We start from the raw sequence: 16135 nt of genomic DNA, 5'->3' as shown, positions 1-16135 counted from the left end.
TTTATTACTGACTTTATCACATTTATTACTGACTACATCACATTTATTACTGACTGCTCCACATTTTTTACTGACTGCTCCACATTTATTACTGACTTTATCACATTTATTACTGACTGATCCACATTTATTACTGACTGTATCACATTTATTACTGATTGCTCCACATTTATTACTGACTGTATCACATTTATTACTGACTGCTCCACATTTTTTACTGACTGCTCCACATTTATTACTGACTGCATCACATTTATTACTGACTACATCACATTTATTACTGACTGCTCCACATTTATTACTGACTGTATCACATTTATTACTGACTGCTCCACATTTATTACTGACTGTATCACATTTATTACTGACTGCTCCACATTTATTACTGACTGCTCCACATTTATTACTGACTGCTCCACATTTATTACTGACTGCATCACATTTATTACTGACTGCACCACATTTATTACTGACTGCATCACATTTATTACTGACTGTATCACATTTATTACTGACTGTATCACATTAATTACTGACTACATCACATTTATTACTGACTGCATCACATTTATTACTGACTGTATCACATTTATTACTGACTGTATCACATTAATTACTGACTACATCACATTTATTACTGACTGCATCACATTTATTACTGACTGTATCACATTAATTACTGACTGCTCCACATTTATTACTGACTGTATCACATTTATTACTGACTGCTGCACATTTATTACTGACTGCTCCACATTTATTACTGACTGTTCCACATTTATTACTGACTGCATCACATTTATTACTGAATGCTCCACATTTATTACTGACTGCTCCACATTTATTACTGACTGCTCCACATTTATTACTGACTACATCACATTTATTACTGACTGCTCCACATTTATTACTGACTACATCACATTTGTTACTGACTGCATCACATTTATTACTGACTGCTCCACATTTATTACTGACTACATCACATTTATTACTGACTGTATCACATTTATTACTGACTACATCACATTTATTACTGACTGCTCCACATTTATTACTGATTACATCACATTTATTACTGACTGCATCACATTTATTACTGACTGCATCACATTAATTACTGACTACATCACATTTATTACTGACTGCATCACATTTATTACTGAATGCTCCACATTTATTACTGACTGCTCCACATTTATTACTGACTGCTCCACATTTATTACTGACTGCATCACATTTATTACTGAATGCTCCACATTTATTACTGACTACATCACATTTATTACTGACTGCTTCACATTTATTACTGGCTGTATCACATTTATTACTGACTACATCACATTTATTACTGACTGCTCCACATTTATTACTGACTGCATCACATTTATTACTGACTGCATCACATTTATTACTGACTGCTCCACATTTATTACTGACTGCATAACATTTATTACTGACTGCTCCACATTTATTACTGACTGCTTCACATTTATTACTGACTGCATAACATTTATTACTGACTGCATTACATTTATTACTGACTGCTCCACATTTATTACTGACTGCATAACATTTATTACTGACTGCTCCACATTTATTACTGACTGCTCCACATTTATTACTGACTGCATAACATTTATTACTGACTGCATTACATTTATTACTGACTGCTCCACATTTATTACTGACTGCATAACATTTATTACTGACTGCTCCACATTTATTACTGACTGCTTCACATTTATTACTGGCTGTATCACATTTATTACTTACTGCATCACATTTATTACTGACTGTATCACATTTATTACTAACTGCATCACATTTATTACTGACTACATCACATTTATTACTGACTGCTCCACATTTATTACTGACTGCATAACATTTATTACTGACTGTATCACATTTATTACTGACTACATCACATTTATTACTGACTGCTCCACATTTATTACTGACTGCATAACATTTATTACTGACTGTATTACATTTATTACTGACTGCTCCACATTTATTACTGAATGCATCACATTTATTAATGACTGTATCACATTTATTGCTGACTGTATCACATTTATTACTGACTGCTCCTCATTTATTACTGACTGTTCCACATTTATTACTGACGGCATCACATTTATTACTGAATGCTCCACATTTATTACTGACAACTCCACATTTATTACTGACTGCTCCACATTTATTACTGACTGTATCACATTTATTACTGACTGCTCCACATTTATTACTGACTGCTCCACATTTATTACTGACTGTATCACATTTATTACTGACTGTATCACATTTATTACTGACTGTATCACATTTATTACTGACTGCATCACATTTTTTACTGACTGCTTCACATTTATTACTGACTGCATCACATTTATTACTGACTGCTCCACATTTATTACTGACTGCATCACATTTATTACTGACTGCTCCACATTTAATACTGACTGCATCACATGTATTACTGACTGCATCACATTTATTACTGACTGCTCCACATTTATTACTGACTGTATCACATTTATTACTGACTGCTCCACATTTATTACTGACTGCATCACATTTATTACTGACTGCTCCACATTTATTACTGACTGCTCCACATTTATTACTGACTGTATCACATTTTTTACTGACTGCTTCACATTTATTACTGACTGCTCCATATTTATTACTGACTGCATCACATTTATTACTGACTACATCACATTTATTACTGACTACTTCACATTTATTACTGACTGCTCCACATTTATTACTGACTGTATCACATTTATTACTGACTGCTCCACATTTATTACTGACTGCTCCACATTTATTACTGACTGTATCACATTTATTACTGACTGTATCACATTTAAAACTGACTGCTCCACATTTATTACTGACTGCATCACATTTATTACTGACTGCTCCACATTTATTACTGACTGCTCCACATTTATTACTGACTACATCACATTTATTACTGACTGTATCACATTTATTACTGACTACATCACATTTATTACTGACTGCTCCACATTTATTACTGACTACATCACATTTATTACTGACTGTATCACATTTATTACTGACTGCTCCACATTTATTACTGACTGCATCACATTTATTACTGACTGCTCCACATTTATTACTGACTGCTCCACATTTATTACTGACTACATCACATTTATTACTGACTGTATCACATTTATTACTGACTACATCACATTTATTACTGACTGCTCCACATTTATTACTGACTACATCACATTTATTACTGACTGTATCACATTTATTACTGACTACATCACATTTATTACTGACTGCATCACATTTATTACTGACTACATCACATTTATTACTGACTGCATCACATTAATTACTGACTACATCACATTTATTACTGACTGCATCACATTTATTACTGAATGCTCCACATTTATTACTGACTGCTCCACATTTATTACTGACTGTATCACATTTATAACTCACTGCTCCACATTTATTACTGACTGCTCCACATTTATTACTGACTACATCACATTTATTACTGACTACATCACATTTATTACTGACTGCTCCACATTTATTACTGACTGCATTACATTTATTACTGACTGCTCCACATTTATTACTGACTGCTCCACATTTATTACTGACTGCATTACATTTATTACTGACTGCTCCACATTTATTACTGACTGCATAACATTTATTACTGACTGCTCCACTTTTATTACTGACTACATCACATTTATTACTGACTGTATCACATTTATTACTGACTACATCACATTTATTACTGACTGCTCCACATTTATTACTGACTGCTCCACATTTATTACTGACTGTATCACATTTATTACTGACTGTATCACATTTATTACTGACTGCTCCACTTTTATTACTGACTACATCACATTTATTACTGACTGTATCACATTTATTACTGACTACATCACATTTATTACTGACTGCTCCACATTTTTTACTGACTGCTCCACATTTATTACTGACTTTATCACATTTATTACTGACTGATCCACATTTATTACTGACTGTATCACATTTATTACTGATTGCTCCACATTTATTACTGACTGTATCACATTTATTACTGACTGCTCCACATTTTTTACTGACTGCTCCACATTTATTACTGACTGCATCACATTTATTACTGACTACATCACATTTATTACTGACTGCATCACATTTATTACTGACTGCTCCACATTTATTACTGACTGTATCACATTTATTACTGACTGCTCCACATTTATTACTGACTGTATCACATTTATTACTGACTGCTCCACATTTATTACTGACTGCTCCACATTTATTACTGACTGCTCCACATTTATTACTGACTGCATCACATTTATTACTGACTGCACCACATTTATTACTGACTGCATCACATTTATTACTGACTGTATCACATTTATTACTGACTGTATCACATTAATTACTGACTACATCACATTTATTACTGACTGCATCACATTTATTACTGACTGTATCACATTAATTACTGACTGCTCCACATTTATTACTGACTGTATCACATTTATTACTGACTGCTGCACATTCATTACTGACTACATCACATTTATTACTGACTGCATCACATTTATTACTGACTGCTCCACATTTATTACTGACTGTTCCACATTTATTACTGACTGCATCACATTTATTACTGAATGCTCCACATTTATTACTGACTGCTCCACATTTATTACTGACTGCTCCACATTTATTACTGACTACATCACATTTGTTACTGACTGCATCACATTTATTACTGACTGCTCCACATTTATTACTGACTACATCACATTTATTACTGACTGTATCACATTTATTACTGACTACATCACATTTATTACTGACTGCTCCACATTTATTACTGACTACATCACATTTATTACTGACTGTATCACATTTATTACTGACTACATCACATTTATTACTGACTGCATCACATTTATTACTGACTACATCACATTTATTACTGACTGCATCACATTAATTACTGACTACATCACATTTATTACTGACTGCATCACATTTATTACTGAATGCTCCACATTTATTACTGACTGCTCCACATTTATTACTGACTGCTCCACATTTATTACTGACTACATCACATTTTTTACTCACTGCTCCATATTTATTACTGACTGCATCACATTTATTACTGACTGCTCCACATTTATTACTGACTGTATCACATTTATTACTGACTGCTGCACATTCATTACTGACTACATCACATTTATTACTGACTGCATCACATTTATTACTGACTGCTCCACATTTATTACTGACTGCATCACATTAATTACTGACTGCTCCACATTTATTACTGACTGTATCACATTTTTTACTGACTGCTGCACATTCATTACTGACTACATCACATTTATTACTGACTGCACCACATTTATTACTGACTGCTCCACATTTATTACTGACTACATCACATTTATTACTGAATGCTCCACATTTATTACTGACTGCTCCACATTTATTACTGACTGCTCCACATTTATTACTGACTACATCACATTTATTACTGAGTGCATCACATTTATTACTGACTGCTCCACATTTATTACTGACTGCATCACATTTATTACTGACTGCTCCAAATTTATTACTGACTGCATCACATTTATTACTGACTGCTCCACATTTATTACCGACTGCATCACATTTATTACTGACTGCTCCACATTTATTACTGACTGCATCACATTTATTACTGACTGCTCCACATTTATTACTGACTGTATCACATTTATTACTGACTGCTCCACATTTATTAATGACTGCTTCAAATTTATTACTGACTGCTCCACATTTTTTACTGACTGCTCCACATTTATTACTGACTGCTTCACATTTATTACTGACTGTTCCACATTTATTACTGAATGCTCCACATTTATTACTGACTATTTTACATTTATTACTGACTGCTCCACATTTATTACTGACTGTATCACATTTATTACTGACTGCTTCACATTTATTACTGACTGCTCCAAATTTTTTCTGACTGCTCCACATATATTACTGACTGTATCACATTTATTACTGACTGCTCCACATTTATTACTGACTGCTCCACATTTTTAACTGACTGCTCCACTTTTATTACTGACTGCTCCACATTTATTACTGACTGTATCACATTTATTACTGACTGCTCCACATTTATTACTGACTGTATCACATTTATTACTGACTGCTCCACATTTATTACTGACTGCTCCACATTTATTACTGACTACATCACATTTATTACTGACTGTATCACATTTATTACTGACTGCTCCATATTTATTACTGACTGCATGACATTTATTACTGACTGTATCACATTTATTACTGACTGCTCCACATTTATTACTGACTGTATCACATTTATTACTGACTACATCACATTTATTACTGACTGCTCCACATTTATTACTGACTGTATCACATTTATTACTGACTGCTCCACATTTATTACTGACTGCTCCACATTTATTACTGACTGCACCACATTTATTACTGACTGTTCCACATTTATTACTGACTGCTCCACATTTATTACTGACTGTTCAACATTTATTACTGACTGTATCACATTTATTACTGACTGCTCCACATTTATTACTGACTGCTCCACATTTATTACTGACTGCATCACATTTATTACTGACTGTTCCACATTTATTACTGACTGTATCACATTTATTACTGACTGCTCCACATTTATTACTGACTGCTCCACATTTATTACTGACTGCATCACATTTATTACTGACTGCTCCACATTTATTACTGACTGCATCACATTTATTACTGACTGCATCACATTTAAAACTGACTGCACCACATTTATTACTGACTGTATCACATTTATTGCTGACTACATCACATTTATTACTGACTGCTTCACATTTATTACTGACTGTATCACATTTATTACTGACTGCTCCACATTTATTACTGACTGTATCACATTTATTACTGACTGCTTCACATTTATTACTGACTACATCACATTTATTACTGACTGCATCACATTTATTACTGACTGCTCCACATTTATTACTGACTGCACCACATTTATTACTGACTGCTCCACATTTATTACTGACTACTCCACATTTATTACTGACTGCTCCACATTTATAACTGACTGTATCACATTTATTACTGACTGCATCACATTTATTACTGAATACGTCACATTTATTACTAACTGCATCACATTTATTACTGACTGCTCCACATTTATTACTGACTGCATCACATTTATTACTGACTGTATCACATTTATTACTGACTGTATCACATTTATTACTGACTACATCACATTTATTACTGACTGCTTCACATTTATTACTGACTGCACCACATTTATTACTGACTGTATCACATTTATTACTGACTGCTCCACATTTATTACTGACTGTATCACATTTATTACTGACTGCTCCACATTTATTACTGACTGCTCCACATTTATTACTGACTGTATCACATTTTTTACTGACTGCTTCACATTTATTACTGACTGCTCCATATTTATTACTGACTGCATCACATTTATTACTGACTACATCACATTTATTACTGACTGCTCCACATTTATAACTGACTGTATCACATTTATTACTGACTGCTCCACATTTATTACTGACTGCTCCACATTTATTACTGACTGTATCACATTTATTACTGACTGTATCACATTTATTACTGACTGCTCCACATTTATTACTGACTGTATCACATTTAAAACTGACTGCTCCACATTTATTACTGACTGTTTCACATTTATTACTGACTGCTCCACATTTATTACTGACTGTATCACATTTATAACTCACTGCTCCACATTTATTACTGACTGTATCACATTTATTACTGACTGTATCACATTTAAAACTGACTGCTCCACATTTATTACTGACTGTTTCACATTTATTACTGACTGCTCCACATTTATTACTGACTGTATCACATTTATAACTCACTGCTCCACATTTATTACTGACTGCTCCACATTTATTACTGACTGTATCACATTTATAACTCACTGCTCCACATTTATTACTGACTGCTCCACATTTATTACTGACTGCTCCACACTTATTACTGACTGCTCCACATTTATTACTGACTGCATTACATTTATTACTGACTGCTCCACATTTATTACTGACTGCATAACATTTATTACTGACTGCTCCACATTTATTACTGACTACATCACATTTATTACTGACTGCTCCACATTTATTACTGACTGCTCCACATTTATTACTGACTGTATTACATTTATTACTGACTGCTCCACATTTATTACTGAATGCATCACATTTATTAATGACTGTATCATATTTATTGCTGACTGTATCACATTTATTACTGACTGCTCCTCATTTATTACTGACTGTTCCACATTTATTACTGACTGTATCACATTTATTACTGACTGCTCCACATTTATTACTGAATGCTCCACATTTATTACTGACTGCTCCACATTTATTACTGACTGCTCCACATTTATTACTGACTGTATCACATTTATTACTGACTGCTTCACATTTATTACTGACTGTATCACATTTTTTACTGACTGCTCTACATTTATTACTGAATGCATCACATTTATAAATGACTGCTCCTCATTTATTACTGACTGTTCCACATTTATTACTGACGGCATCACATTTATTACTGACTGCTCCACATTTATAACTGACTGCTCCACATTTATTACTGACTGTATCACATTTATTACTGACTGCATCACATTTATTACTGACTGCTCCACATTTATTACTGACTGCATCACATTTATTACTGACTGCTCCACATTTATTACTGACTGCTCCACATTTATTACTGACTGTATCACATTTTTTACTGACTGCTTCACATTTATTACTGACTGCTCCATATTTATTACTGACTGCATCACATTTATTACTGACTACATCACATTTATTACTGACTGCTCCACATTTTTTACTGACTGCTTCACATTTATTACTGACTGCATCACATTTATTACTGACTGCTCCACATTTATTACTGACTGCATCACATTTATTACTGACTGCTCCACATTTAATACTGACTGCATCACATGTATTACTGACTGCATCACATTTATTACTGACTGCTCCACATTTATTACTGACTGCATCACATTTATTACTGACTGCTCCACATTTATTACTGACTGCTCCACATTTATTACTGACTGTATCACATTCTTTACTGACTGCTTCACATTTATTACTGACTGCTCCATATTTATTACTGACTGCTCCACATTTATAACTGACTGTATCACATTTATTACTGACTGCATCACATTTATTACTGAATACGTCACATTTATTACTAACTGCATCACATTTATTACTGACTACATCATATTTATTACTGACTGTATCACATTTATTACTGACTGTATCACATTTATTACTGACTATATTACATTTATTACTGACTGCACCACATTTATTACTGACTGTATCACATTTATTACTGACTGTATCACATTTATTACTGACTACATCACATTTATTACTGACTGCTTCACATTTATTACTGACTGCACCACATTTATTACTGACTGTATCACATTTATTACTGACTGCTCCTCATTTATTACTGACTGTTCCACATTTATTACTGACGGCATCACATTTATTACTGAATGCTCCACATTTATTACTGACTGCTTCACATTTATTACTGACTGCTCCACATTTATTACTGACTACATCACATTTATTACTGAGTGCATCACATTTATTACTGACTGCTTCACATTTATTACTGACTGCTCCACATTTTTTACTGACTGCTTCACATTTATTACTGACTACTTCACATTTATTACTGACTCCTCCACATTTATTACTGACTGTATCACATTTATTACTGACTGCTCCACATTTATTACTGACTGCTCCACATTTATTACTGACTGTATCACATTTTTTACTGACTGCTTCACATTTATTACTGACTGCTCCATATTTATTACTGACTGCATCACATTTATTACTGACTACATCACATTTATTACTGACTGCTCCACATTTATTACTGACTGTATCACATTTATTACTGACTGCTCCACATTTATTACTGACTGCTCCACATTTATTACTGACTGTATCACATTTATTACTGACTGTATCACATTTATTACTGACTGTAACACATTTATTACTGACTGCTCCACATTTATTACTGACTGCTTCACATTTATTACTGACTGCTCCACATTTATTACTGACTGTATCACATTTATAACTCACTGCTCCACATTTATTACTGACTGTTTCACATTTATTACTGACTGCTCCACATTTATTACTGACTATATCACATTTATAACTCACTGCTCCACATTTATTACTGACTGCTCCACATTTATTACTGACTGTATCACATTTATTACTGACTGCATCACTTTTATTACTGTCTGCTCCACATTTATTACTGACTGCATAACATTTATTACTGACTGCATTACATTTATTACTGACTGCTCCACATTTATTACTGACTGCATAACATTTATTACTGACTGCTTCACATTTATTACTGGCTGTATCACATTTATTACTGACTACATCACATTTATTACTGACTGCTTCACATTTATTACTGACTGCTCCACATTTATTACTGACTGCTCCACATTTATTACTGACTGCTCCACATTTATTACTGACTGCATCACATTTATTACTGACTACATCACATTTATTACTGACTGCTCCACATTTATTACTGACTGCATAACATTTATTACTGACTGTATTACATTTATTACTGACTGCTCCACATTTATTACTGAATGCATCACATTTATTAATGACTGTATCACATTTATTGCTGACTGTATCACATTTATTACTGACTGCTCCTCATTTATTACTGACTGTTCCACATTTATTACTGACGGCATCACATTTATTACTGAATGCTCCACATTTATTACTGACAACTCCACATTTATTACTGACTGCACCACATTTATTACTGACTGTATCACATTTATTACTGACCGCTCCACATTTAATACTGACTGCATCACATGTATTACTGACTGCATCACATTTATTACTGACTGCTCCACATTTATTACTGACTGTATCACATTTATTACTGACTGCTCCACATTTATTACTGACTGCATCACATTTATTACTGACTGCTCCACATTTATTACTGACTGCTCCACATTTATTACTGACTGTATCACATTTTTTACTGACTGCTTCACATTTATTACTGACTGCTCCATATTTATTACTGACTGCATCACATTTATTACTGACTACATCACATTTATTACTGACTACTTCACATTTATTACTGACTGCTCCACATTTATTACTGACTGTATCACATTTATTACTGACTGCTCCACATTTATTACTGACTGCTCCACATTTATTACTGACTGTATCACATTTATTACTGACTGTATCACATTTAAAACTGACTGCTCCACATTTATTACTGACTGCTCCACATTTATTACTGACTGTATCACATTTATAACTCACTGCTCCACATTTATTACTGACTGCTCCACATTTATTACTGACTACATCACATTTATTACTGACTACATCACATTTATTACTGACTGCTCCACATTTATTACTGACTGCTCCACATTTATTACTGACTGCTCCACATTTATTACTGACTGCATTACATTTATTACTGACTGCTCCACATTTATTACTGACTGCATAACATTTATTACTGACTGCTCCACTTTTATTACTGACTACATCACATTTATTACTGACTGTATCACATTTATTACTGACTACATCACATTTATTACTGACTGCTCCACATTTATTACTGACTGCTCCACATTTATTACTGACTGTATCACATTTATTACTGACTGTATCACATTTATTACTGACTGCTCCACTTTTATTACTGACTACATCACATTTATTACTGACTGTATCACATTTATTACTGACTACATCACATTTATTACTGACTGCTCCACATTTTTTACTGACTGCTCCACATTTATTACTGACTTTATCACATTTATTACTGACTGATCCACATTTATTACTGACTGTATCACATTTATTACTGATTGCTCCACATTTATTACTGACTGTATCACATTTATTACTGACTGCTCCACATTTTTTACTGACTGTTTCACATTTATTACTGACTGCATCACATTTATTACTGACTACATCACATTTATTACTGACTGCTCCACATTTATTACTGACTGTATCACATTTATTACTGACTGCTCCACATTTATTACTGACTGTATCACATTTATTACTGACTGCTCCACATTTATTACTGACTGCTCCACATTTATTACTGACTGCTCCACATTTATTACTGACTGCATCACATTTATTACTGACTGCACCACATTTATTACTGACTGCATCACATTTATTACTGACTGTATCACATTTATTACTGACTGTATCACATTAATTACTGACTACATCACATTTATTACTGACTGCATCACATTTATTACTGACTGTATCACATTTATTACTGACTGTATCACATTAATTACTGACTACATCACATTTATTACTGACTGCATCACATTTATTACTGACTGTATCACATTAATTACTGACTGCTCCACATTTATTACTGACTGTATCACATTTATTACTGACTGCTGCACATTTATTACTGACTGCTCCACATTTATTACTGACTGTTCCACATTTATTACTGACTGCATCACATTTATTACTGAATGCTCCACATTTATTACTGACTGCTCCACATTTATTACTGACTGCTCCACATTTATTACTGACTACATCACATTTATTACTGACTGCTCCACATTTATTACTGACTACATCACATTTGTTACTGACTGCATCACATTTATTACTGACTGCTCCACATTTATTACTGACTACATCACATTTATTACTGACTGTATCACATTTATTACTGACTACATCACATTTATTACTGACTGCTCCACATTTATTACTGATTACATCACATTTATTACTGACTGCATCACATTTATTACTGACTGCATCACATTAATTACTGACTACATCACATTTATTACTGACTGCATCACATTTATTACTGAATGCTCCACATTTATTACTGACTGCTCCACATTTATTACTGACTGCTCCACATTTATTACTGACTGCATCACATTTATTACTGAATGCTCCACATTTATTACTGACTACATCACATTTATTACTGACTGCTTCACATTTATTACTGGCTGTATCACATTTATTACTGACTACATCACATTTATTACTGACTGCTCCACATTTATTACTGACTGCATCACATTTATTACTGACTGCATCACATTTATTACTGACTGCTCCACATTTATTACTGACTGCATAACATTTATTACTGACTGCTCCACATTTATTACTGACTGCTTCACATTTATTACTGACTGCATAACATTTATTACTGACTGCATTACATTTATTACTGACTGCTCCACATTTATTACTGACTGCATAACATTTATTACTGACTGCTCCACATTTATTACTGACTGCTCCACATTTATTACTGACTGCATAACATTTATTACTGACTGCATTACATTTATTACTGACTGCTCCACATTTATTACTGACTGCATAACATTTATTACTGACTGCTCCACATTTATTACTGACTGCTTCACATTTATTACTGGCTGTATCACATTTATTACTTACTGCATCACATTTATTACTGACTGTATCACATTTATTACTAACTGCATCACATTTATTACTGACTGCTACACATTTATTACTGACTGCATAACATTTATTACTGACTGTATCACATTTATTACTGACTACATCACATTTATTACTGACTGCTCCACATTTATTACTGACTGCATAACATTTATTACTGACTGTATTACATTTATTACTGACTGTATCACATTTATTACTGACTGCTCCACATTTATTACTGAATGCATCACATTTATTAATGACTGTATCACATTTATTGCTGACTGTATCACATTTATTACTGACTGCTCCTCATTTATTACTGACTGTTCCACATTTATTACTGACGGCATCACATTTATTACTGAATGCTCCACATTTATTACTGACAACTCCACATTTATTACTGACTGCTCCACATTTATTACTGACTGTATCACATTTATTACTGACTGCTCCACATTTATTACTGACTGCTCCACATTTATTACTGACTGTATCACATTTATTACTGACTGTATCACATTTATTACTGACTGTATCACATTTATTACTGACTGCATCACATTTTTTACTGACTGCTTCACATTTATTACTGACTGCATCACATTTATTACTGACTGCTCCACATTTATTACTGACTGCATCACATTTATTACTGACTGCTCCACATTTAATACTGACTGCATCACATGTATTACTGACTGCATCACATTTATTACTGACTGCTCCACATTTATTACTGACTGTATCACATTTATTACTGACTGCTCCACATTTATTACTGACTGCATCACATTTATTACTGACTGCTCCACATTTATTACTGACTGCTCCACATTTATTACTGACTGTATCACATTTTTTACTGACTGCTTCACATTTATTACTGACTGCTCCATATTTATTACTGACTGCATCACATTTATTACTGACTACATCACATTTATTACTGACTACTTCACATTTATTACTGACTGCTCCACATTTATTACTGACTGTATCACATTTATTACTGACTGCTCCACATTTATTACTGACTGCTCCACATTTATTACTGACTGTATCACATTTATTACTGACTGTATCACATTTAAAACTGACTGCTCCACATTTATTACTGACTGCATCACATTTATTACTGACTGCTCCACATTTATTACTGACTGCTCCACATTTATTACTGACTACATCACATTTATTACTGACTGTATCACATTTATTACTGACTACATCACATTTATTACTGACTGCTCCACATTTATTACTGACTACATCACATTTATTACTGACTGTATCACATTTATTACTGACTGCTCCACATTTATTACTGACTGCATCACATTTATTACTGACTGCTCCACATTTATTACTGACTGCTCCACATTTATTACTGACTACATCACATTTATTACTGACTGTATCACATTTATTACTGACTACATCACATTTATTACTGACTGCTCCACATTTATTACTGACTACATCACATTTATTACTGACTGTATCACATTTATTACTGACTACATCACATTTATTACTGACTGCATCACATTTATTACTGACTACATCACATTTATTACTGACTGCATCACATTAATTACTGACTACATCACATTTATTACTGACTGCATCACATTTATTACTGAATGCTCCACATTTATTACTGACTGCTCCACATTTATTACTGACTGTATCACATTTATAACTCACTGCTCCACATTTATTACTGACTGCTCCACATTTATTACTGACTACATCACATTTATTACTGACTACATCACATTTATTACTGACTGCTCCACATTTATTACTGACTGCATTACATTTATTACTGACTGCTCCACATTTATTACTGACTGCTCCACATTTATTACTGACTGCATTACATTTATTACTGACTGCTCCACATTTATTACTGACTGCATAACATTTATTACTGACTGCTCCACTTTTATTACTGACTACATCACATTTATTACTGACTGTATCACATTTATTACTGACTACATCACATTTATTACTGACTGCTCCACATTTATTACTGACTGCTCCACATTTATTACTGACTGTATCACATTTATTACTGACTGTATCACATTTATTACTGACTGCTCCACTTTTATTACTGACTACATCACATTTATTACTGACTGTATCACATTTATTACTGACTACATCACATTTATTACTGACTGCTCCACATTTTTTACTGACTGCTCCACATTTATTACTGACTTTATCACATTTATTACTGACTGATCCACATTTATTACTGACTGTATCACATTTATTACTGATTGCTCCACATTTATTAC

This window comes from Engystomops pustulosus, chromosome 7, assembly GCF_040894005.1.
Source record: "Engystomops pustulosus chromosome 7, aEngPut4.maternal, whole genome shotgun sequence".
Lineage (NCBI taxonomy): Eukaryota > Metazoa > Chordata > Amphibia > Anura > Leptodactylidae > Engystomops > Engystomops pustulosus.
Note: the sequence above shows the minus strand (reverse complement) of the source record.